The sequence below is a fragment of the Chiloscyllium punctatum genome, chromosome 2 (assembly GCF_047496795.1).
Source record: "Chiloscyllium punctatum isolate Juve2018m chromosome 2, sChiPun1.3, whole genome shotgun sequence".
NCBI lineage: Eukaryota > Metazoa > Chordata > Chondrichthyes > Orectolobiformes > Hemiscylliidae > Chiloscyllium > Chiloscyllium punctatum.
In genome coordinates, this window is record NC_092740.1 from 117,419,530 (window position 1) to 117,445,295 (window position 25,766).

General features: G+C 41.5%; 1 long non-coding RNA gene across 1 annotated transcript in view; it reads left to right on the plus strand.

Annotated features, from left to right (window-relative positions):
- Window positions 1-1,703: 1,703 nt before the first annotated feature.
- Window positions 1,704-25,766, plus strand: part of LOC140493482 (uncharacterized) — a 96,924-nt gene continuing 72,861 nt past the window's right edge. The window contains exons 1-2 of the long non-coding RNA XR_011963689.1: window positions 1,704-1,892; window positions 3,036-3,158. This is a non-coding gene — a long non-coding RNA (uncharacterized lncRNA). The remainder of the gene's footprint in view (window positions 1,893-3,035; window positions 3,159-25,766) is intronic.

Consider the following 25,766-nt stretch of genomic DNA (forward strand, 5'->3'; position numbering starts at 1 on the left):
CTAATTCGAAGCTACATGAAAGTGATGATAGCTTTGCAATTAAAAATCTAAGTTACTGTTAAGAATATTGCCTCATTTTTCAACTACTTATGAACATAGAAAAACAGATTGGGGGAAGAAGTAGATTACTCTTCCCATTGAGCCTACTCTGCCGTTCCAGAACATTGTGGCAAATCAGATTTTTCCGCCCCCAATATGCTATCACCTCTTCTGTTTATCAAAAATTTACCTTCCACTGTTTTCTTAATAATATGCATGGATTCTGTTCCCATCGATTTTTGAAAAAGTGTTTCACAGATTTGTGATCCGATGTGAGAAAAGAAGATCTCCTAATCTCTGCCATAAATAGGCAACCCCTTATTTTGAAGCAGTGAACCCTTATTCTAGATTCTCCTACAATAAGAAGCATCCTTTCCACATTTAGCTTGTCAAGATCCCAAGGATTTTAAATATTTCAGTCATTTCGGTTTTCATATGAGTGCTGTAGGAGTTCAGAGATCAAGAAAACAGAGTAGGAATGGAGTAGAGAAATCAAATCTCAGGCTCTTGGAAGCTCAGAACTGTGCTGAGGGAATGATGTCCTGCAAAGTAAGCATCTACCTATGTTTAATCTTAACAATGTAATTTATTAGCAAGCACAATATACCACATGTACATGCCAAACATTTTCTCATCCAAAAGAAGCATGTGGAGCCCTGGATGATGAAAATGAGGAAGATAAAATAGCAGGTGTTTAGCCACTGGAAAATAATGGGAGTTGCAATTAATGGTATTTAGTTCTGGTCACTCTTACACTTAGGGCTGATGAAGACTGGTTCATATACGCAGCTAGTTCTGTGCAATTAAACTAACCTACACCTAACCAATAAGATTCTATAAATAATGGTTAAGACATGATGTTAATGCATACGGTGAACTGTTTTGCTTTTTAGCTTATATTAGCACTCGCATTCTTTGAATGATCATTTTAATTGGTGAGGACCCTAAAGTCTGATTGAGTATATAGAAAGATAAATAAAATAAGTAATAGCTACTTCCACTGTAATTATTGATGTTAAACATTGCAATGCTGATAATTGTAGTGATATAATTAAAACGTAATTGTCCATAGTACAGTGAATGTGTGTCATGTAGCTGACGTCTCTTGGTGCATTAAGCTTTAATGGCTTTAAGGCTTTGTGTGACTCTTGTCGTCAAGCCAACCAATGACAATTTCCTTAAGTGGGTCAGTGGATATCAGACAAGTTTTAAGCTTACACAAGACAACAGACATAAAACCTGGGTTTGAATGTAAATCCCTAACGGAATTCTTCATTTAGACTGTTTAATTCAATCCTTGCTGTGAATTTTCGCACATGTCAGCACTGCTCTAATACCTAGTTTTCACCGACAATTATCAAGGTCTGAATAACAGGATTATTCTGGAAGGCTTTTTGAACCTTGTGAGCCGAAAAGTACCATGAATTCCTTATCCCGGTCTACTGGGAGTACAGAACAAAGTTTCTCCACAGAAAGAAACATTTCATAATCTCAAACTTCAGGGGACTAATTCCAGTATTATGAAGAGTTGTAATAAAGCAGAAATTGCTCAGCAGGTCAGAAAATATTTGTTGCGGGAAAAACAGTGGATTAGGCTTGGAGTCTGCTCAGTTGTGCTGACTTTTCTGTGCAATTCCCCAATGTCAGTGCAAAAGGTAAAGAAACTTTAAATGCAAATTGCATTCAGGCAACTGAGGTTTCATTATCCTTACAAGTACATAACACTAGTAAGAGAATCATCGCCACACCCAGCAGAGGAGAGGTGATGGAAAAGGATGCGATATGACTTGATAAACATACAAATGAGGAACGGGAAAAGGCCACTTGACGCTTCAAGCCTGGTCTATTACTGGGTAAGGTCATGGATGATTTGATTATTTGATTGTTCTGCATTTTCACCACACTCCCCCCGCTGACCCCGCTCCCCACCCCCGTCTCTGATTACTTTCGTACCTTTGCTTATCAAGACTCTTAATGTACCCTTGCCTTTATCATACTGATTTCACCACCTTTGGAGAAGAGTCCAAATGTTCACAACCCTCTGAGAGAAAAATAAACTCCTTTTGTCTGTTTTAAATGGCAGCAGCTTATTCTAAAATAATAATCCCTGGTTCTAGATTCTCCAATAAAAGGAAACATTCTTACTGCATCCAGTTTGTCAAGATCTCTCAGGCTTTATATGCTTCAAGTCATCTCTTACATTGCTAAGCTCTAGTGCATAGAAGCCTAATCCCTCCAATCCTTTCTCATAAGATACTTTACCCATTCCAGGTATACATCTCGTAAACATTCTCTGAACTGTTTCTAGCACATCTACTTCCTTGCTTAAATAAAGAGACTAATAGTGTACTCAATTAATGCAACAATCTGTGCTCCAGATGTCGCAGAAGTGGGTACTGCAGATGCTGGAGATTAGAGTCAAGATTAGAATGGTGCTGGAAAAAACACAGCAGATCAGGCAGCATCCGAGGAGCAGGAAAATTGATCTTTCAGGCAAAAGCAGGAAAATCAACGTATCAGGCCTCATTCCTGATGAAGGGGTTTTGCCCGAAACATCAATTTTTCCTGCTCCTTGGATGCTGTCTGACCTGCTGTGCTTTTCCAGCACCATTTTAATCTTGACTGTACTCCAGATGTGGTCTTACCAATGTCCCACGTTACTGAAGCATAGCTTTCTTACTAATAGATTCAAGACTCTTGCATTAAACAGTAACAATCTACTAGCTTTTTAAATTACTTGCTGCAACACCATACTAACCAATCACAATTCATTCACTGAGGCACCCACATTGTTCTGCATCTCAGGACTGTGCAATCTCTCCCTACATCGACCACATGTTTTCTTTTTTTACAGTTGGTCAGTTGCACATTTTCCATGTTATACTCCATTTGCCAGATTTTTGCCCATATCCCCTCATAACCCCCATGTCTGCTTTACTTTCTTATTTATCTTTGTGTCATCAGCAAATTGAACAAACATGAGTGAAATCTTACAGGGGCCTAAGGGAAGAGGTCTATGGAAAGATGAAAAGTCCAAAGTCCATCCCCAAGTCAGGAGCAATTCATTCCATTATTTAAGATTTTCAAATGTGACCAGGCGAACTCCTTGCTTGAGAGTGGTAAGTTGAGATTTATGAGGAATTATTCCTTGTTAAACATCTTATTGAGAGCACAACACTTCATTACTATACAGCTTTCTATCTTACCAAATGTATATTCATGTAAGGAAACATTTTTCATTCAAGGTAGTTCAGAGAAGGTGCACCAGGATGATTGGGGGTACCAATTTAACACTGAAATGAAGGAGAACCTAATTTCTGAGTGTTGTGACTCTTTAGAATTCCTTGCCACAGAGAGATGTGGGAGCAAAATCCTTGTGTTTATTTAAGGTTGAGATAGATGCATTCTTGATGAGTAGTGGAATCAAAGCTAAGGGGAAAATGCTGGAAAGTAGATAGGAATGTTGGATCAACCATGATTACATTGAAGGATATTGCAGGCTTGAGAAGCTGGATGGCCTACTCCTGATTCTATTCATATGGTCTCATGATCTTATATTCTATGGATACATTGACAAAAATGATTCAAACAATCAAAGGGTGTCACCTGGTTCACTACACCTTACTTTCCTTCAATACCATCAAGTTTGAACCTTGCTGTATGTAGGTGTCAACTATGTTTGTATAGAAGGAAAGCTGTTTGTCATAAAGCTAGGATAGAATCCTAGTAAGTGATCAGAGAATGGATCTGGTATTACTTTGAAAAGCGCAGCAGGTCAGGCAGCATTCAAGGAGCAGAAAAATCGACGTTTCAGGCTTATGCCCTTCTTCAGGCTTATGCCCGAAACGTCGATTCTCCTGCTCCTTGGATGCTGCCTGACCTGCTGTGCTTTTCCAGCAACACATTTTTCAGCTCTGATCTCCAGCATCTGCAGTCCTCACTTTCTCCTCTGGTATTACCTTGCCTAGCATTGTTTATACTGTTTGGAATCAAATAATCAATTGCTCTTCAAAGCTACTGTTCTTCCACCATGTCACATACAATTTCTTTTTAAAATTTCCCTGGTAACTCTGTAACCTCTGAGGTCATTTTAGAGGATGCCAAGAGATAACAGAAGAAGTAGTAGAAATACCCCCCAAGAGTAAGGGGTGTATTTTTAGGGTGAGAGGAGAAAGTTTTGAAAAGAACATGACAGGTGACATTATTACACAAGAGGTGGTTTGTGTGTGGAATGAACTGCCAGAGGAAGTGGTGGACACAGGTACAGTTCCAATGTTTAAAAGACATTTTGGATAAGTAGATGAATAGGAAAGGTTCGGAGCGATATATGTCAAATACAGGAAAGTGGGACGAGAATACTTTGAGAACATTGTTGGCTTGTACTGAAGAGTCTGTTTCCATGATGTATGACTTTATGACTCCATGACAAAATGGCATCCAGGGCATGATCAACGAGCACCAGTCATGCACATCCTTCATTTGTGGACATTGATAGTCAACAGCTGGCATTCCCAGCAATGCTATTCCGGCATCTTTCTGATACACAGGCTGGATATTCTGGAAAGACCGGCTTGCATTGGAGGGTGCACAAGCAACGAACATTTACAGTCTACAATGAATGAGCAAATGTTAATGGGTAAGTATCAGAGGCATGCAGAACATGGATTTATTTGCAATCCCACAGGGCTGTAGCCAGCCATATCCTGAGATGGCCAGGAATCTCTACTTGGAGGGTTAAGAATCCACAACCTCCCCAGCTGTACAAGCTCACTTTGCTCTTTTATGGACTATCTCCTCCTGTGATGAGTTGGTGGTGGACCAGATGGGTCAACTTCTCCTTCATTGTATTATAATGTGTTTTCTCCTCCGGTGGTGTCAGGTGTTGGTAAGGTGTGATTCCAGAGGAAGACTAGTCTGTGAGGCAGCTCTCGCTATTTTGGTGCAAGTCCCCAGTAGTTGATAAGGAAGAGGGTTTGCCAACGTCAATTCCAATCCCTTGGTTGAAACTTGATTGTTCATCTGGTTTCATTCCTAGTTGAGACTTTTTAGTGGTTAAATTAATTAAATGACTTGCTTGGCTAACGGCAGTTGACAGTAAGTACATTTGGTGTCATATCAAGGCCAGTCCAGGTAAGGATGACAGGTTTCCTTTGCAAATGGGGTTGGTGAACCAGGTAGGTTTTTATAACAATGGACAATGGTTCTATGGTCATCATTCAAATTTTAATGCCAGATTCTTCTGTATTTTTGAAATTACACGATCGAAAATGGAAGAATTCCCAGAGTGTTACTTGGGTCTTCGCATAGCTGGTGCAGTCACAATATCACAACACCATCACTTTCACTTAAGTGTGATAGCCGTGTGCCACATAATAAATCAAAGTATTTGTTGCAACCAATGAGAAGAAGTTGAAAATAGGGGAGGTAATCCCCTTTCTCTCCTGGGCAAAGCAATTGCTGTTGAAGCTTCACCGTGGAATAAAATTAGTCAGATACTGAAGAGAGAAATTGTAGGAGGGGAAGCCACAGAAAGGATGTCTTAACAGTAATGATTGTAAGATGCAGCATTGACGAGCAGATGACAAAGATCTTGCATAGTGAAATAATTGGAAGGACAATGAGTGACTGCCAATTATCATGCAATTGTATATAGACAATGGAATTTATGATGTTAAACTGCAATAAGCATGTATCCACAGTGGCAAAGAACATTTGAGATTTTTGTTGCTTTATTTGCTAAGTTTTTAAAAATGTAATGCTTTTCTTTTTGTCTTAAATCCTGTAGTGGACAGCGAAGATGATTATCTTAGAGTACAACGGGACCTTAATCAGATGGGCCCATGGCCTGAGGAGTGGCCAATGGAGTTTAATTTAGATAAATGTGAGGTGCTGTATTTTGATAAGGCAAACCAGGGCAGTACTTAAACAGTTAATGATAGGACCCTGGGAAGTGTTGACGAACATATAGACCTAGAGGTACAGGTGCATAGTTTCTTGCAAGTGGAGTCACAGATGAACAGAGTGGCAAGGAAGGCATTTGGAATGGTTGCCTTCATTGATCAGTGCATTGAGTACAGGAGTTGGGATGTTGTGTTGCAGCTGTTGCACTTTTAGAATACTGTGTTCAATCTAGGTCACCCTGCTATATGAAAGATATAGTTAAAGTTGAAAGGGTTCAGAAAAGATTTACAAGGATGTTGCGAGGATGGAGGGATTGAACTATAGGGAGAGACCAGGGGTGTTTCTTCCTGAAGCATCAGAGGCTGAGGGGTGACCTTGTGAGATTTATAAAATCACGAGGGGCAAGGACAGGGTGAATAGCCAAGGTCATTTTCCCAGCATAGGGGAGTTCAAAACTTAGGGGCAAAGGTGTAAGGTCAGAGGGAAAAGATTTAAAAGGGACTCAAGGGACAACTTTTTCATGCAGAGGTTTGTGTGTGTGTGAAATGAGCTGCCAGAGGAAGTGGTGGGGACTGGTAACAATTACAACATTTTAAAAGACATCTAGATGGGTACATGATGTAGGGTTCTGGTTTGCAATCAGTAATTCGCTGCTTTCAGCAGTTTCGAATCACCCCCAGATCCCTGGGTTTAGACGCTGGACTTACTTCAGGAATGTGAAATGAGGATGGCAGTAGACACGGTGTTTCAGAACAAAAGGATCTCTGCATTTATTTAATTACAAATGCTAAGTATAATGCAAGAAATTCAGGGAAAAGCACTAAACAGTACAATTAACACAAGCAATTTTACAGAGGACTATAATTAAATACACTATTAAATTAAACACACATTAAACGCTATTAGAACCTAGCAGTTTTTAATTTCGAAACTTTAATCAGACTTCCTATCATTGAGGTCCCATGTACTCTCACTATCGACCTTCCCCTCCCTGCTAACTAAGTCAGAAACTTTGGGGTCTCGGAAGTTTGAGCTCACCACTGAGGAAAACACAACCTTGTAATACAGGTGGCTGTTACCATTTGCCTTACCCGGTGCCTTAGTGAAGAGTTCAGACTGCGAAGGCTTTCACTCTGGATTGAATCTGCTGATGCAGTAGGATGCTCAGGGGATCCAACGAGTATGTACTTGGTTTTCCTTACTTTCTGCTGGGTTTGTGGGCCCAGCTTTCAACTTAGAATGTGTCTGAGGCCTTATGGTGTATGTTGGGAATTGTGGTTTTCCAGAGTTCGTCAACTCTTCTATCTGCTAGTTGTGGCCAGTTGCTGTTGGTTCCCCAGTTCAGAACAGAACAGAATTGCTCCCAGAGATTGCTGCCTTTAGAATACTCTCTGGGTTAGCTCTTTGGAATGCCTCCTGGGGATTGCTGTGGGATTGCTGCTGGGGAGTAGTGGTTTCGGTTGAGTTTGAATCTTGCAATTATATTGATTGTGAGACCCTTATCTTTGCACCAAATCTGTGTTGTCCATTGTGTTTCTGATGTTCCCTTTGAAGTTATTTGGCTTCCTGATAGTTAAGAATATGTTTGAATGTGCTTTGATTGAATTTGAACATTTAGAATCTGTGTAGGCCCCATACAGTCTATGTCGGTTTAGCCGTGTGTTCGGTCGGCAGTGTTAGGTTTGGCTGATTGTTCTCTTAGAGTGGAGGTGTAAATTGAAATTCCAGGCTGAACAAAAGTCCCAGGCTGAAATCAATTGGCTCTGTGTGTATTTTTTGCAGCCTGTGCTTATGATTTTGTGACGATATTTTAAATATTAGAAAAGTCCAGGGTCTTATCCAGTGTTTTATATAATAAGGAGTTTTGCTCGATCTTACACTGAATAGGAAGGGTTTAGAAGGATGTGGGCTAAATGCTGGCATTGGGACTAGATTGGTGTAGGATATCTGGTTGGCATGGACAGGTTGGACCAAATGGTTTGTTTCCATGCTGCGTAACTCTATAACCAATTTTAAATTGCTTTAGTTTACCAGTTAAGCCATTAATATGAGGCTGTGCTGCTCCCCTGGTTTTTTATTTCAGTCAGAAGCGCTTAGTGGTCAGAATTCCTTGAAGGAAATAATAAATGATGGGAAATCTTAGTTAAAACTCGTCCATTAACCTCCAGAATGTTATTTGCACCATTAAATATTAAAAGTGAAATATTTATTGTTCCAATATCACCAAGAGGTATGTTCTAGTAAACTCTCAGTAATTTCAGATGGACTGCATCTAACCTCACTGGAAATCACCTTTAGGGAATGGAAGTTAGATTTTCATTTTCTGAGGAATTGAATACTACAACTTCACTGTATGGCCTGGCTTTGCTCTTTTCACACTGCATAACTAACACCAGATCTAATATAAAAGTGTTCCATTGACCGATGTCCATCAAGTCTGTTATTAATCTTTGTCACATTCTGATGAATTAGCACTTTCAGGTAGTAAGGGTACATAGCACAGAGATCACTGTGCAATCTTTAACCCAAATTGTTCAATCTATGGACTTCAACCAATGTCACAGAATAGGTAAAAGTGAACTTTATTAATAATATTATTTGAAGCAAGGTAAGGATATGAACATGCTGTTCAATGAAGTGGACTAGACCCTGGAGCTCGTGCAGTCTAATCTGAAGGGAAATCATATTAAATAATCATAATCTATCAACAAATCCCTTAGTGGTTTAGCAGAGTTCGTCAGCTAACAAAAATAATCAATAATTTCGACATGATGTACTTCAATCGATTTTAATAGAACAAGAGTGAATCTCTGTTCATCTACGCTTAATTGTTGTGTGTGATGTATATGTAATGGTACTGAAGAAAATTGCACATCAAAGAGTTTATTTAAATATTTATCTGATGCTGGCAAAAAAATCAGGTCAGGCATTTCATATGTGTTTTAGACAAGTGTTTTTGTTGCTTTCTTTTCTACATCCATTTATTTGACATTTGTACATTCCAGATCTTAGAATTGTAGTATTCAAGAATAGTACAGCAAAAATAAAGGTGCCAGAGGCATCTAAACAAAGAACTAACCCAATTATCAGAAAGCAGGAACCGTTATAACAGAGTGGATAGAATACAAATCCCTGCTCATTAACCCATTTTGTTGATTTTCTTTTCTTTTAAAATCTAATTCCTGCCCTCATTGCAGTTTGGACTTGAGAAATGTTAGTAAACCAAAGTCTTCATCATTCAGATCTTTCACTTTGGTTATTGTTTAACGTCTCCCAAATCCTGATCCCTTAACTTAAGCAATGATGGACTAGAGTAAGTCACTGCTATAACAAATCCCCTGCTTTGTACACCACAGAATTATGAGAAGCTATGAGAATTTCCTTATTGCTATTAATTGCAATGTTTATTGTGGAGAATGTGATAAATGTCACAGTATTGAACGCTTGGGTAAGCACAATATTTATTGTCAAGCAATTAAGTGAATGGTCTGAAAACTCAGGCTGTAATTATCATTCATCACACATCTAACAAGGCAGTGAACACTTCTGGAAATGTCTGTGTGAATGCCAGTTTTAGTTAATCAAAGCAATTTGAGAGAAATTGTTTATTTTCTCTGCCTACTTTTTCACCTCATTCTTCTGAATGCCAGTTGATGTGCAGCTCCATATGTCCATCACTGAAGTTGTTGTAATTCCTGCAAAGCTCTTGAATCTCTTAGTCAATAGGCTGTTCAATGTCAGGGGGCAGTACAGTAATGTCCAACCCATAGTTCTCAGGAGATACTTATAAATGTGACCTTCTAAGAAGGAATGCCAACAGAGGATATTCAAACTTGCAAAAACCAGCAAGCATCAGTCTCCATCCAAAGTTTCTTTCCAAGATGCTCAACCCTGCTGTTTGCTTCACGTACAACAACATCTTTCTGTCTGTCCCACCAATGAAATACATTAAATTGTATGAAGCTATTGTATTTTCTTAGTGTCATTGCAGTCTGAATATGAAATATTCTTGCCCCCAAAATATAAGCCTTGCACATTTTAGTCTAAGTACCCTTTTAGCGAGGTGTTACATGTTAATTTCTGCTCATCAACCTTTCTGGTATTGAAGATTAATTAATAAAGATGTAGAGTTTCATTTTTACAAGTTCTAATCATTGGAGTTTGTCAAAACATTTGACATTGAAATTACCATCTTACTTCATTATTCTTTAGTCCTTCTTTGTCCTACCCCTTCAATCATAATTAGTTAAGGAGATTCAGCATTGTCAAGTCCTAGATACCTAGTTTTCCCAGCTATGCCATTTTCAGTTTGTAACTTCAGTAACATGAAGATCTTACAATCTGCACATGCTAGAGCTAGTCTAACTATCAACAGTTGACATTACTACGACAGCAAAGATCTGGTTCAAGACATTTTTTCCCATTGCATTATACGTGTTGTTATGGGTGAAATCATAGAATTACAGAGTGAGATTCTTTGGCTGGTTGGCTGGTTGGTGGTGAAGGAAGTGAGTGCTGGTGGATGTGGTGACAATCAAGTGGATGTGGTGACAATCAACAGCTGCTCTGTTCTGGATAGTGTCAAGCTCCATGAGTGTTGCTGGAGCTGCAAGCATCCATGCCAATGGGGAGCATTCCATCACACTCCTGATTTGTGCATAGTGGACAGGCTTTTGTGGAGTCAAGAAACAAATTATTTGCTGAGGAATTCTGAGCCTCTGACCTGCTCTAGTAGCCATTGTATTTATATGATGAGTTCAGTTCAGCTTCTGGACAATGGTAACCCCAAGGATATTGATAGTCGGGGATTCACTGATGGTAACATAATTGAATGTCAAAGGACAGTGGTTAGATTGTCTCTTATTGGAGATGGTCATTCCCTGCCATTTGTGTGGCATAAATGTTATTTACCATTTCTCAGCCAAAGCCTGGATAATATCCAGATCTTGCATTTAAACATGGATTGTTGCATTATCTGAGGAGTTCCAAATGGTGCTGAACTTTGTGAAATCGTCATTGACATCCCAGTTCTGATATAATGACGGTAGGAAGTTCATTGATGAAACAGTTGAGGATGGTTGGACTCAGGACACTACCCTGAGGAACTCCTGCAGAGATGTCCTGGACCTGAGATGACAGACTTCCGTCAACTACAACTATATTCCTATGTGCCAGAAAGGACTCCAACCAACTGAAAGTTTTGCCCCCAATTCCCATTGATCACAGTTTTGCAAGGAGTCTGTGATGTTTTCAAAAGTATGGGAAACCTACTTGACTAGGAGATGCAACAAGGTCACTGTTAACCTTCATAAGGGTATAATATTTCCAAGGCGACTACTTATTTTGCACCCTGCATGATTTTCCTTAAAGCCAAACAGAAGTCAGATGGGGTGCGTAAGATGAGATGACTCTCTACTATTGTATTGAACCTCTGCCAATATTCAAAACGATCCTTAAGTTATGGAACGTGAGGCAGGAATTACTTGGAAATGAGAGAAAATTACTCAGGAACACAAAAGTAAAATCCTGAAAATAAAAATTTAACACCAGGTAAGTTCTCCTCAGTCTTTATTGTGAGACTTACCTGATTTCAGTTACACTTATAATTTTCTATAGATTAATAAAAAAATGTTTATTTTTAATAATACTTCTTTACCATGCTGCAAAATTCACTTTTCTGATTGTTTTGGCTAGGCAAATTGGGTTATCTATCAGGCAAGATATAGTCTTTCAAATGAATCAATCTCCTCATATTGTCACTCCTATTTGTTGAAGCTAAATTACCCTTGTATCTCAAGGAAGATACGTCAATATGAGGGACATGTCAATATTTCCTATACATCAAAACTTAATAATTTACTCTTATCATCCCCTCTCCAGGCACAACTGCTTCAGATCCATAATTACTTCACTGCATTATGTATTCTCCTTTCTTTTCAAATCCAAACCTGAGGCACTTGTAATTTGTTCTATTTAATACCAATGCTACGATGATCTTTAACACTTGGAGCCAACATCCTTAAAACTTCTTACTGCAGCTGTATTATTCACAGATTTGCCTATGTCCACGTCTTTGTTTCTCTTATAAGATTTCAATTGAATCAAATTGTGACAAGTAGTCAAAATGAATTTCTTCTTCCTGTGAAATTGCATTAAAAACAGAATGTCTTTGTTGGGTTCCTGAGTTGTGTTGATGTTATTTATCTCAACCACAGTCTTCATATCAACAGTTTAATTGACCTCGGACTATAGAGAGTTAAGAAAAGATCATTCTTGACTATCATAAAAAAAAGAATCAAAATTATCACATCTGAGTAAAACTTATTGCTCTTCCAGGAAGGTTGTCAGTTAGCTGAGTGTGCTGTTAAGGAGCTTTAGTCAAACTGAAAGCCATAAGGATTGGGTGAAACTTCTCAAATGGCTGCAGTTACATTCAGCACAAAACAAAAAGGTTGTATTTGTTGCATGCCAATTATCTATGACCCTGATTGCTGTTCCAAGCATCCCTCAGGACACTGTCAAAGGTCCAACTACCTTCTACTGCTTAATCACTAACCTTTGCCATTACAAGGTCAGAAGTGGGGACGTTCATTGATTATTGAACACTACTCAGATAATATCAAACGTCTCATTATGGTATTCAACAGTATAAATGTCACTGACTCCCTGTGCATCAGCTCATGTTGATCAGAAAGGTTGAGACAAGTAAAAGTTGAATTTTCTACAAGCATCCACAAACATCCACTCCCTCCACACTGACACTCAGTAGCAGCAATGTGTACTTTTAACAAGATGTACAGGAAAAAAAAATCATCAAAGATCCTTGGTCAGCACCTTACAAACCCAAGACTACTTCAATCTAGAAGGACATGAGCAGCAGATACATGAGAACACCACTACCTTCAAGTTCCCCTCCAAGCCACTCATCATCCTCAGTTGGAAATATATCACCATTCTGTTACTGTTGCAGAGTTAAAATCCTGGAATTCCCTCTCTAATGATATTATGGGTCAACTCATAGCAGGTAGACTGTAGCAATTCAAGAATGCAGCTTGCTACCACCTTCTCAAGGGTAACTAGGGGTGGGCAATAAATGCTGGCCAGCCAGTGACTCTCATATCTCACAAAATTGAATAAATAAAAAAGAAGAGGTTCTACTGCTGAAATGCTAAGGTGTCTTTCTCATCTTACATGGTACAAGTCAAGAGCATGTCTGAATAATCTATTGTTGCTGGCAGGAATACAGCTCCAATGACAGGAAGTTCTGTCCAGTGAAACAAAACCACTCAATGAGCATACACCAATATAAACATTCACTCCCTACATGTTTGGAATATTGTGCCTGCAGTGTCCAAACAGTAAGATGTCCTGCAGCTACTCACTAAGGTAGTCTATACCAATTCCAATAGGATTTGCTCCAAAAGTGAGCTAGGAGTAGTATGACATACACATGCTATGAACTAAATTTATCTTAGACTAAGTTAAAAATCACATAACATCAAGGTATAATCTAACAGGTTTATTTGGAAGCACTTTCGAAGCACTGCTCCTTTATCAGGTGGATGTGGAGCAGGCCCATAAGACACAGAATTTATAGGAAAAGGTTACACTGTTATGCAGCTGAAATATATTAAACAAACTTAGATTATGTCTTTCATCTTTTAGAATGGTTTTGCTAGTTTTGGTTTGTTATATGTAAATCCCAGAACTTCCGGTCCTGCTCCACAACCACCTAATGAAGGAGCAGAGTTTTGAAAGCTCGTGTTTCCAAATAAACCTGTTGGACTATAATATGGTGTTGTGTGATTTTTAACTTTGTCCACTCCAATCTAACACTGGCTCCTCCAAATCATTATCTTAGACTGGTATACTTCACTCCTCCCAAGACATGATGTGCTGCAGTAATCTCATCGTTCTGTACTCTGAGTACTGCAGCAGTAGTTGATGTGCAATTAGACTCCCGGTTAGAGTTGTCTGTATATATCATAGCTTTAAATAAAAAAGAAACACATTATTTAATGTGATTCTTGCAGCTTTCAAAATGATGTCCCTTCTAACATACACCACAGAGAGAGTTGGGTATTATTGAGATCAATATCTGGAAAGTGATTAGCAACTTACTGTGTATATTAATTTGAACCTCAGACTTGATAAAATTTTGACAAAGTTCTTCTACAGCAATCTTTGTTTTAACTGGCACCTTATTAACCAACCTCTCAATAAACTGGCACAAAGCATATCCCTGAAATACCAGAAGTTTACTGTATTAGCGCAGTCTCTGCTATATCGAAGTAGTCAGTTGAAGTTACAGGTGACCATAAGACCCGAAGACATAGGAGTGGAAGTAAGGCCATTCGGCCCATCGAGTCCACTCCGCCATTCAATCATGGCTGATGCGCATTTCAGCTCCACTTACCAGCATTCTCCCCGTAGCCCTTAATTCCTCTAGACAACAAGAACCTATCAATCTCGGCCTTGAAGACATTTAGCGTCCCGGCTTCCACTGCACTCCGTGGCAATGAATTCCACAGGCCCACCACTCTCTGGCTGAAGAAATGTCTCCGCATTTCTGTTCTGAAATGACCCCCTCTAATTCTAAGGCTGTGTCCACGGGTCCTAGTCTCCTCGTCTAACGGAAACAATTTCCTAGCATCCACCTTTTCAAAGCCATGTATTATTTTGTACGTCTCTATTAGATCTCCCCTTAATCTTCTAAACTCCAACAAATACAATCCCAGTATCCTCAGCCGTTCCTCATATGCTAGACCTGTCATTCCAGGGATCATCCGTGTGAATCTCCGCTGGACACATTCCAGTGCCAGTATGTCCTTCCTGAGGTGTGGGGACCAAAACTGGACACAGTACTCCAAATGGGGCCTAACCAGAGCTTTATAAAGTCTTAGTAGTACATCTCTGCTTTTATATTCCAACCCTCTTGAGATAAGTGACAACATTGTATTCGCTTTCTTAATCACAGACTTAACCTGCATGTTTACCTTTAGAGAATCCTCGACTAGCACTCCCAGATCCCTTTGTGCTTTGGCTTTATTAATTTTCTCACCATTTAGAAAGTAGTCCATGCTTTTATTCTTTTTGCCAAAGTGCAAGACCTCGCACTTGCTCACGTTAAATTCCATCAGCCATTTCCTGGACCACTCTCCCAACCTGTCTAGATCCTTCTGTAGCCTCCCCACTTCCTCAGTACTACCTGCCTGTCCACCTAACTTCGTATCATCGGCAAACTTCGCTAGAATGCCCCCGGTTTCCTCATCCAAATCATTAATATATAATGCGAACAGCTGTGGCCCCAGCATCGAACCCTGCGGGACACCGCTCGTCACCGGCTGCCATTCTGAAAAAGAACCTTTTATCCCAACTCTCTGCTTTCTGTTAGACAGCCAATCCTCAATCCATCCCAGCAGCTCACCTTGAACACCATGGGCCCTCACCTTGCTCAGCAGCCTCTCGTGTGGCACCTTATCAAAGGCCTTTTGAAAGTCTAGATAGACCACATCCACTGGGTTTCCCTGGTCTAACCTACTTGTTACCTCTTCAAAAAATTCCAACAGGTTTGTCAGGCATGACCTCCCTTTACTAAATCCATGTTGACTTGTTCTAATCAGACTCTGCTCTTCCAAGAATTTAGAAACCTCATCCTTAATGATGGATTCTAGAATTTTACCAACAACCGAGGTTAAGCTGATTGGCCTATAATTTTCCATCTTTTGCCTTGATCCTTTCTTGAACAGGCTTTCTACTGGTAAGTTTTATTTAAGGCATAGTTGCATTATTATTTAAGTGATTTATGCTGTAAATAAAGTACAACAGTCACATGTATACCCCCTGCTTTATATTTCTACTACTTAAAACATGTTTTTACTTTGATTATGTGGACGTCTTGATTAATCAGAATATTTGACTCAGAGGTTACAGTTGATAAAAAAAACTTGTTGTGTCATATTACAAGCACAGTTGTCTGGCTAACTGCAAACATACTTTAAGGAAGTCTAGTTGTGATGGAATATGACACTTTCAATGTCAGAGTCATCATCTCTTATGATGGCCAGTCAGTCATGGAAAACTCTGATATGTCAGCTGTTTCCTTATAGGATTTAACCATTGTTTGTGTTAACATCATATAACAATATCATAATATCATTCAATGAACCCATGTATTTGTACGATCTTGAATTCTGATTTTTTTTTGGTCCTAGTTCAAGTTGGGATAACTGTCAGCTTGCTTGTCAATCATCATTTTCTATTATTTCTCTCCTTTCTAAAAAAATCATGTGCATGCACTCGTATGCTAAGTATGTGATGAAATCACTGTTTAGGATTTTTCTCCCAAATACGACTGCCAGTGAGGGCAAACAATTGCCTAGAGTAGCACATAGATGCAACATACCTATCCCAACAATCTTGGCAAGACATAATGTTTAATGATCATGGACTTTAATTCATGAATAATGATTTCTGTAAAACCAATTAGATTTAATGTGGTGAAGAGAGGCGGTGATGTGTTGAATAATCCACTTCCTGTTCCTGTCTTTGAAAAGTGTATTAGCACACTGTGGACTACCGCCACATGCAATTTGTTAAGGAACTAAAAAACATACTGAATATCATGGTTAATGGACCAGCAACTGTTCCACAAGTGGTAGCTTTAATTTGCCTCACAAAAGGGAAATTGTAGGTGCAGTTATTCCCATGTATCTGCTCACCCTGCCTTTCTCAATAGGTAGTGGCCATTGGTATAAAAGGTCTTGGCAAAGGAGTCTTCATTAGTTCCTGCAATGCATCTTATTGATGGAACAAATTACCGCTATTGAACATTGGTGAATGTTTGTGGATGTGATGTCACTCAAGTGGCTTGCTGTATCCTGGATGGTGTCATGCTTCTTGACTGTTGTTGAAGCTGCATTCATTCAGGCAAATGGGAAATATTCCACCCCACTCCTATGTGCACCTGGGAGATGGTGTATAGGGTTTGGGGAGTTAAGGGTTGAGTTATTCACTGTGGGATCCCTAGCCTCTGACCTGCTCTTGTAGCCACAGCAGTTTAATGACTAATTCAGTTTTGGTCATTGGTATCTCCAAGATGTTGATAATGGGGATTCAATAATAGTGATGCTATTGAATGTCAATGGGCAATAGTCAAATTTTCTTTTGTTGGTGATAGTTATTGCCTGACACTTATGCAGCACAAATATCACTTGCATATACACTCTCACTTATAACCATACTCAGGCTCCATTTTGCAGCAGCAGCGGGAGCAGTGAGAGTGAGGACCGGGGGGCTGCTGGGAAGGTAAATTTCCCATTTAAATACTTACCTTGTGAATAGGCAGAGCGAAGACTCAACAGGAGTGGACACAGACACGGGGATAGGTGGGCACGTGAATTCGATCTGGAGAAAGTGAGTACTGCTGATGCTGGAGATCAGAGTCAATGCATGTCAAACTCATTAACCTGGGAGCATACGGGGAAGAGGTTGAGGCCTTTGCTAAGAACAGAGCATTCATCCTCAGTGAGTGGAAGGTCTGGGTGAATAGTAAAGACAACAGCAGGGTTGGGAGCTAGGATCTGTTGTGGGGCTGGAGCTGGGTATGGGAGAGGAGATTGCCACTTGAGTGGGTGTAGCTATAGGGTCAGGAGTGATGTCACTAATGGGAGTGACGCTCGTCATGGGGACGGATGTGGGGTGTACAGGACGGGGGCGGAAATGATGTAATGCGCACATAGCAGCGATGTTGTCGACTGAGTTCCGGCGGTGGAAGAGATGGTGGAAGTGACCTTGAACATTTCTTCCACCGTCTCTACCTCTCAGCCCATTTTTTCAATCATGACTCCTACCCACCCACCGCAGACCCCTTCTTCCCACCTCCAACATATCCCAACCACCTGGACAGCTCATACTGGCCTGTTACCTGCTCTTGATTTCTTCATTTCTAACTGCCGCCGTGACATTGACCCCCTCAATCTGTCCAACCCCCTCTCCCACTCTACCCTCCCACCTTCACAACATGCAGCCCTCCTCTCCCTCTGCTCCAACCCCAACCTCACCATTAAACTCGCAGATAAGAGAGGTGCAGTGGTAGTTTGGCACTCCAACCTCGACATCACTGAAGCCAGGTGTCAACTCACAGACTCCTCCTCCTACTGAACCCTTGACCATGACTTCACCTCCCACCAACAAACCAGCATCTCCCAAGCCTCCTACAACCTCATTACCTCTGGGGATCTCCCATCCACAGCCTCCAACCTCATCGTTTGCGAACCCCGCACTGCCCAGTTCTACGTCCTGATGAAGATCCACAAACTTGACTTCCCAGATCGACCCATTGTTTCCACCTGCTCCTGTCCCACTGAACTCCTCTCTGCATATCTTGACACCATCCTGTCCCCCTTAGACCAGGAACACCCCACCTATGTTTGGGACACCATCCACACCCTCCACCTCCTCCAGGACTTTCAATTCCATGATGTCCAATGCCTCATTTTCACCATGGAGATCCAGTCCTTGTATCCATCAATCCACCTTGATGAAGGCCACCAAGCCCTCCATTTCTTCTTCTCACACCATCCCAACCAGTACCCTTTCACTGATGCTCTCATCTGCCTGGCTGAACTGGCCCTCACCTTTAACAACTTCTCCTTCCAATCCTCCCACTTCCTCCAAACCAAAGGGGTAGCCACGATCACCCGCATGGGAGCCAGCTATGCCTGCCTCTTTGTCGAGTACGTGGAACAGTCCATCTTCTGCAGCTACACCAGCACCATCCTCCACCTTCTTTCTCTGCTACATTGATGACTGCTCCCACGAGGAGGTTGAACAGTTCATCAACTTCACTAACACCTTTCACTCTGACCTGAAATTCATCTCGACCATCTTGGACACCTCCATCCCTTTCCTGGACCTCTCCATCTCCATCTCCGCTGACCGCCTAACCATGGACATCTACCACAAATCCAATGATTCCCACAGATACCTAGATTACACCTCCTCCCACCCTCCGCCTCAGCTGTGTCTGTTCCCAGGTTGACTCAATTTCACCTTAGAAAATCCCGGATGGCCTCCTTCTTCAAAGATCGCAATTTCCCCTTTCACGTGGTTGATGACGCCCTCCAGCAGATCTCCCCCACATCCCACACCTCCAGTCTTAAACCCCACCCCTTCCAATGCAACAAGGACAGAACCCCCCCGGTTCTACATTCACCTTCCACCCCACCAACCTCTGTATACATCACATCATCCTCTACCACTTCCTCCATCTCCAAACAGACCCCACCATTACAGACATATTTCCCTCCCTAAACCTATCAGTGTCCTGGAGAGACCATTCCCTCCGTGTCTCCCTCATCTGATCCCCAAACCCCCATGAGCCTATGCCCCACTCGCAGCAGCTTCCCCTGACACCACAAGAAGTGCAAAACCTGCGCTCGCACCTCCTCACTCACCTCCTTCCAAGGCCCCAAAGGATTCTTCCACATCCAACAGAAATTTGCCTGTACCTCCACCAATGTCATCAACTGTATCTGTTGCACCCGATGTGGTCTCCTCTACATCAGGAAGACAGGATGCCAACTTTGGATCATTTCAGAGAAAATCTCTTAGACACCTGCAACAACCAATCCCACCACCCCATGTCTGAACACTTCAACTCCCCCTCCCACTCTGCCAAGGACATGCAGGTCCTGGGAGTTTTGCATCGCCACAGGAGGAAGAACGCCTCATCTTCCACCGTGGAACCCTGCAACTACACAGGATTAATGTAGATTTTATCACTTTCTTTATTTCGTTTGTCAAGAAAAGGAATAGGTATAAACCTAGGAATTACAGGCCAGTCAATCTTATGTCTGTGGTGTGCAAAATATTGGAGAGGATTCTGAGAGACAGAACTTATGATTATTTGGATAGCTGTAGTATGATTGGAGAGAGTCAGCATGGTTTTGTGAGAGGCAAGTCATGCCTTATTGAATTCTTTGAGGATGTGACAAAACACGTTGATGAAGGTAGAACAGTGGATGTGGTATACATGGATTTTAGCAAGGTGTTTGATAAGGTTCCATATGGTAGGCTCATTCAGAAAGTAAGGATACAGGGAAACCTGTCTATCTGGATACAGAATTGGCTGGCCCATAGAAGACAGAGAGTGGTGGTAGATGGAATGTATTCAGCCTGGAGCTCAGCGACCAGTGGTATTCTTCGGAGATTGGTTCTGGGATCTCTCCTCTTTGTGGTTTTTATAAATGACTTGGATGAGGAAGTAGAAGGGTGGGTTAGTAAGTTTGCTGATGACACAAAGGTTGGCGGAGTTGTGGATAGTGTGGAGGGCTGTTGTAAGTTGTGATGAGACATAGACAGGACGCGGAACCTGGCTGATAAGTGGCTGATGGAATTCAACCTGGAAAAGTATGAAGTGATTCACTTTGGAAGGTCGAATCAGAATACAGGATTAAAGGCAGGGTTCTTGGCAGTGTGGAGGAACAGAGGGATCTTGGGGTCCACATCCATAGATAGTCAAAGCTGTCACGTAAGTTGATATGGCTGTTAAAAAGGCATATGGTGTGTTGGCTTTCATTAGCATTGGGAATGAGTTTAAAAGCTGCAAAGTTATGCAGCAGCTCTATAAAACCCTGGTTGGACCACATTTGGAATATTGTGTTCAGTTCTGGTCACTTATTATAGGAAGGATGTGGAAGCTTTAGAGAGGGTGAAGAGGAGATTTATTAGGATGCTGCCTGGACTGGAGGGCATGCCTTATGAAGAAAGGTTGAGGGAGTTTGGGCTTTTCTCATTAGAGAGAAGAAGGATAAGAGGTTACTTGATAGGGCTACACAAGATGCTGAGAGGCATAGATAGAGTGGGTATCCAGAGACGTTTTCCCATGGTAGAAATGTCTATCACAAGGGAGCATAACTTTGAGCTAATGGGAGATGTCAGAGGTAGTTTCTTAACACAGAGAGTTTTGGGTGCGTGGCATGCACTGCCATCAGTGGTAGTAGAGTCAAATACATTAGGGACATTTAAGCGACTCTTGAATAGGCACAAGGAGGTTATTACAATGTAAGGTATGTAGGCTAGTCTGACCTTAGAGTAGGATAGAAAGTCAGCACAACATCAAGGACCGAAAGGCCTATACTGCGCTGTACTGTTCTATCTTCTACATTGTATATTTTATGTATGTTATTATTATTTTCCATTGATAGTCAACAGGCTGACTAAGTTTAGCCATCTGCTTACTTGTAGACTACCTGCTTACTGAATGGTAGCTGAATGTACAGAGAGATGGAGAGTTCCGATACAAGACTGTCACATGTTTTGATGTCATGTAGCTCTCTTAACAGTATAATGCATTACTGAGAGCTGTGCTATAAAGCAACATTTTACTTTACCAATCCTTGTCATATGATTGCTTTGTTAATGGTGAATTAAAGAATGTTACAAGAACAACTGGCTACGTAGGAATGCCTTCGCTTGCAAACTCTTTACCAAGTCGCACATTATCCTGCCTTGGACATACATCATCACCCTTTCATCGTCTCTCAATCAAAACCCTGGAACCTATTATTGGCTGCACACGGACTGATGTGAAATAAGAGACAGCTCACCATTCCTTTCTCCAGAACAAGTGGAGATGGCCAATACATGTTAACTTGCCAGTGAAGTCGATGACCTTAAAATTCATGTTTAACTAAAGTGTAATGACAATACCTATTTGACTTCAATGGGTGTTGTAGTCTAATGTCTGTCAAATTACACTTCCAATCTTAATGGGCTCTTTTTAATACTTGGATTAGTGGTGCTGGAAGAGCACAGCAGTTCAGGCAGCATCCAACGAGCAGCGAAATCGACGTTTCAGGCAAAAGCCCTTCATCAGGAATAAAGGCATTGAGCCTGATGCGTGGAGAGATAAGCTAGAGGAGGGTGGGGGTGGGGAGAAAGTAGCAGAGAGTACAATGGGTGAGTGGGGGAGGGGATGAAGGTGATAGGTCAAGGAGGAGAGGGTGGAGTGGATAGGTGGAAAAGAAGATAGGCAGGTAGGACAAGTCCGGACAAGTCATGGGGACAGTTACTGAGCTGGAAGTTTAGAACTAGGGTGAGGTGGGGGAAGGGGAAATGAGGAAACTGTTGAAGTCTACATTGATGCCCTGGGGTTGAAGTGTTCCGAGGCGGAAGATGAGGCGTTCTTCCTCCAGGCGTCTGGTGGTGAGGGAGCGGCGGTGAAGGAGGCCCAGGACCTCCATGTCTTCGACAGAGAGGGAGGGGGAGTTGAAATGTTGGGCCACGGGGCGGTTTGGTTGATGGGTGCGGGTGTCCCGGAGATGTTCCCTAAAGCGCTCTGCTAGGAGGCGCCCAGTCTCCCCAATGTAGAGGAGACCGCATCGGGAGCAACAGATACAATAAATGATATTAGTGGATGTGCAAGTAAAACTTTGATGGATGTGGAAGGCTCCTTCAGGGCCCTGGATAGAGGTGAGGGAGGAGGTGTGGGCGCAGGTTTTATAGTTCCTGCGGTGGCAGGGGAAAGTGCCAGGATTGGAGGGTGGGTTGTTTGGGGGTGTGGACCTGACCAGGTAGTCACGGAGGGAACGGTCTTTGCGGAAGGCGGAAAAGGATGGGGAGGGAAATATATCCCTGGTGGTGGGGTCTGTTTGGAGGTGGCGGAAATGTCGGTGGATGATTTGGTTTATGCGAAGGTTTGTAGGGTGGAAGGTGAGCACCAGGGGCGTTCTGTCCTTGTTACGGTTGGAGGGGTGGGGTCTGAGGGCGGAGGTGCAGGATGTGGACGAGATGCGTTGAAGGGCATCTTTAACCACGTGGGAAGGGAATTTGCGGTCTCTCATCTGGTGTGTTCTGTGGTGCCCCCCCCCCCCCCACCTTCCTCTAGCTTATCTCTCCACGCTTCAGGCTCACTGCCTTTATTCCTGATGAAGGGCTTTTGCCCGAAACGTCGATTTCGAAGCTACTTGGATGCTGCCTGAACTGCTATGCTCTTCCAGCACTACTAATCCAGAATCTGGTTTCCAGCATCTGCAGTCATTGTTTTTACCTCTTTTTAATACTTGACCCATTAATGATCAAACTCCTTTCATGGGAAAAGTCTGTTTATTCTCTCTGGAATTGATGCAACTAACGACAAAAGACTGTTTGGTTCATTTATAGTCCAACTGCTTCTCAAGAGATACAGCTTTCATGATTCCTTAGAATACCTTTTTATTAAAATTCAAGTCAATATGAAATCTGAGAATACGCAGTCAGCAGATCAGTCACACAGACAGTGGAATGCTTCAGCTGATGTATAATATTACGTGTTAACATGTTAATAATTGACAGGTATATGTCCTGATAATCTATCATTGGTTATTATTTACAATCACAACTTAATAAATGATGGTTCTGTTAGCATTTATAAAGGCAATTGCATGGGTAGGAAATGGAGTTGGCTGTCGATTTTCCTGCAACCATCTCCCAGGAGGAAAGCAGCTTGTCTTGAACTAATTAGACCTGGTAAAGGCCTGGAAGGTTTTGTGCTCTCTGGTATGCAAGTAAGTTTGAAAGGAAACTGAAGGAGAAAAGCACTAAGAACGAGCACAATTTTGCATGACATTTGCTCTGATTGCTAATTGGACCCAAAGTGAACATTTCACCCAAATTATTTAGATGTAATAGCATCTTAGCACTAGCAGAAGCTAGTCAGTTTCACGTTAAAATTCCAGCCCGTGATCTGCTTGGAAACTTTTAAATAGTTGAAACTGGTGATGCTGTATTTTTCATTGGTCAATTTCCTCTTCTGCATACATCTAGACCAAGCCTAAAAGAATCGGGTGAAAATCCATTCTGTTTCACAATGTGTTTGGCAAAATCCATTTTGAAATGAGCACCTGTCAACATTACAACCCAAACTCTATTTTGCTTTTAATATTGCAATCATTGTACCAAAAAAATTGAAATTTGTGGTGGGGTAGTCTCAAATTGTCTCATATTTATTTGAGACAAAATTAGAGAAGCACTACTCTGACAGTTCTTTATACAGTATAGTTTTTTTTCCACAGATACAAAATGACCAAAATGGAAATATTTCAGTATTATCAATCCGCTGTTTGCTCACAAATTTCAGTGACACAAATATGATGTAATATATGCCTTGGAGTCAGTTCTCAGAGATTGAGTTGTTTAGATTTTGATAAAATCGACAGAATAGAAACCCAACTGATACACAATACTATTTATGCTCCACATAAATTCCTTTCTGCATTTCCCATTTAGTTCTATCAGAACTGTCAGAAATTTTTTCTCCTTGTGTGTTCATTCAGCTATTCCTTATATGAACCCATGCTATTTACATCAAGAATGGATAGCCAAATACCTTTCCCGATGATGGAAATGTCTATCACGAGGGGCCATAATTTTAAGGTGATTGGAGGAAGGTTTATGGGAGATGTCAGAGGCAGGTTCTTTACACATAGAGTAGTGGGTGCGAGGAATGCACTGCCAGCAGTGGTAGTAGAGTCAGATACATTAGGGACATTTAAGCGACTCTTGGATAAGCACATGGAAGATAGTACAATGGAGGGTATGTAGGTTTGTCTCATCTTCGAGAAGGATAAAAGATCAGCAAAGCACCAAGGGCCAAAGGGCCAAACACTGTGCTGTACTGTTCTATGTTCTAAGTTCTCTGTTTTCTTATTCTGAAATTATGCCTTCGTTTCTGTACTCCCCTAGAAGCAGAAACAACCATTCCACATCTACTTTGCCAAAATACTAGGGAGCTTAAACAAAGAAAATCCAAAGATCTGTAGATGCTAGAAATCCAAATCAAAACAAAAATTGCTAGAGTAACACAACAGTTCTGGTAACACCTTTGGAGAGAGAGCAGTGTTAAAGTTTCTGATCCACTGGCCTTTCTTCATAACTGATTGAAGCTGGGAAAAGCTTGATATATATGTAGAAGATGGAGAAGGAGAGGGGGTGAGGAGTAATCAATGGGTGGAGATAGAACCCAGAGAGAGAGAAAAAAAACAGTTGGACAGAAAAATGAATGGGTAAGGGTCAGTCTGGTTGAATCAAAAGCTTCGAGTGGAGACTGAGTATCTAAAAATGTATTGGCTGCAGTAGCAACCCATGACAAGGTGATGACAAGGTCTGGGGTGTGGAGACTGAAAGAAGGGCATGGAAGAAGTTACTCAGACCCTAAGATCATTGAACTCAATATTGAGTCCTGAAGGTTGCAGGGATCCCAAATGGAACATGAGGTGCTGTTCTTCCAGATTATGCTGAGATTTGCTGGAGCACAGCAGCAATCCTGAGACAGAGATGATTGGCCAGGGAACACTATGGTGTGTTGAAGTGGCAGGTATCCAGATGCTCAGAATCATTTTTTCAGACTTAACATAGGTATTCTGCAAGGTGATCATCCAATCTGCACTTCATTTCCCCAATGTAGAGGAGATCACATTGTGGACAGAGAATATAGTAGACCAGATTGAGTGAAGACTGGATTAGTGGTGCTGGAAGAGCACAGCAGTTCAGGCAGCATCCTACGAGCAGCGAAATCGACGTTTCGGGCAAAAGCCCTTCATCAGGAATAAAGGCAGTGAGCCTGAAGCATGGAGAGATAAGCTAGAGGAGGGTGGGGGTGGGGAGAGAGTATCATAGAGTACAATGGGTGAGTGGGGGAGGAGATGAAGGTGATAGGTCAAGGAGGAGAGGGTGGAGTGGATAGGTGGAAAAGAAGATAGGCAGGTCGGACAAGTCAAGGAGACAGTAACTGAGCTGGAAGTTTGAAACTAGGCTGAGGTGGGGGAAGGCGAAATGAGGAAGCT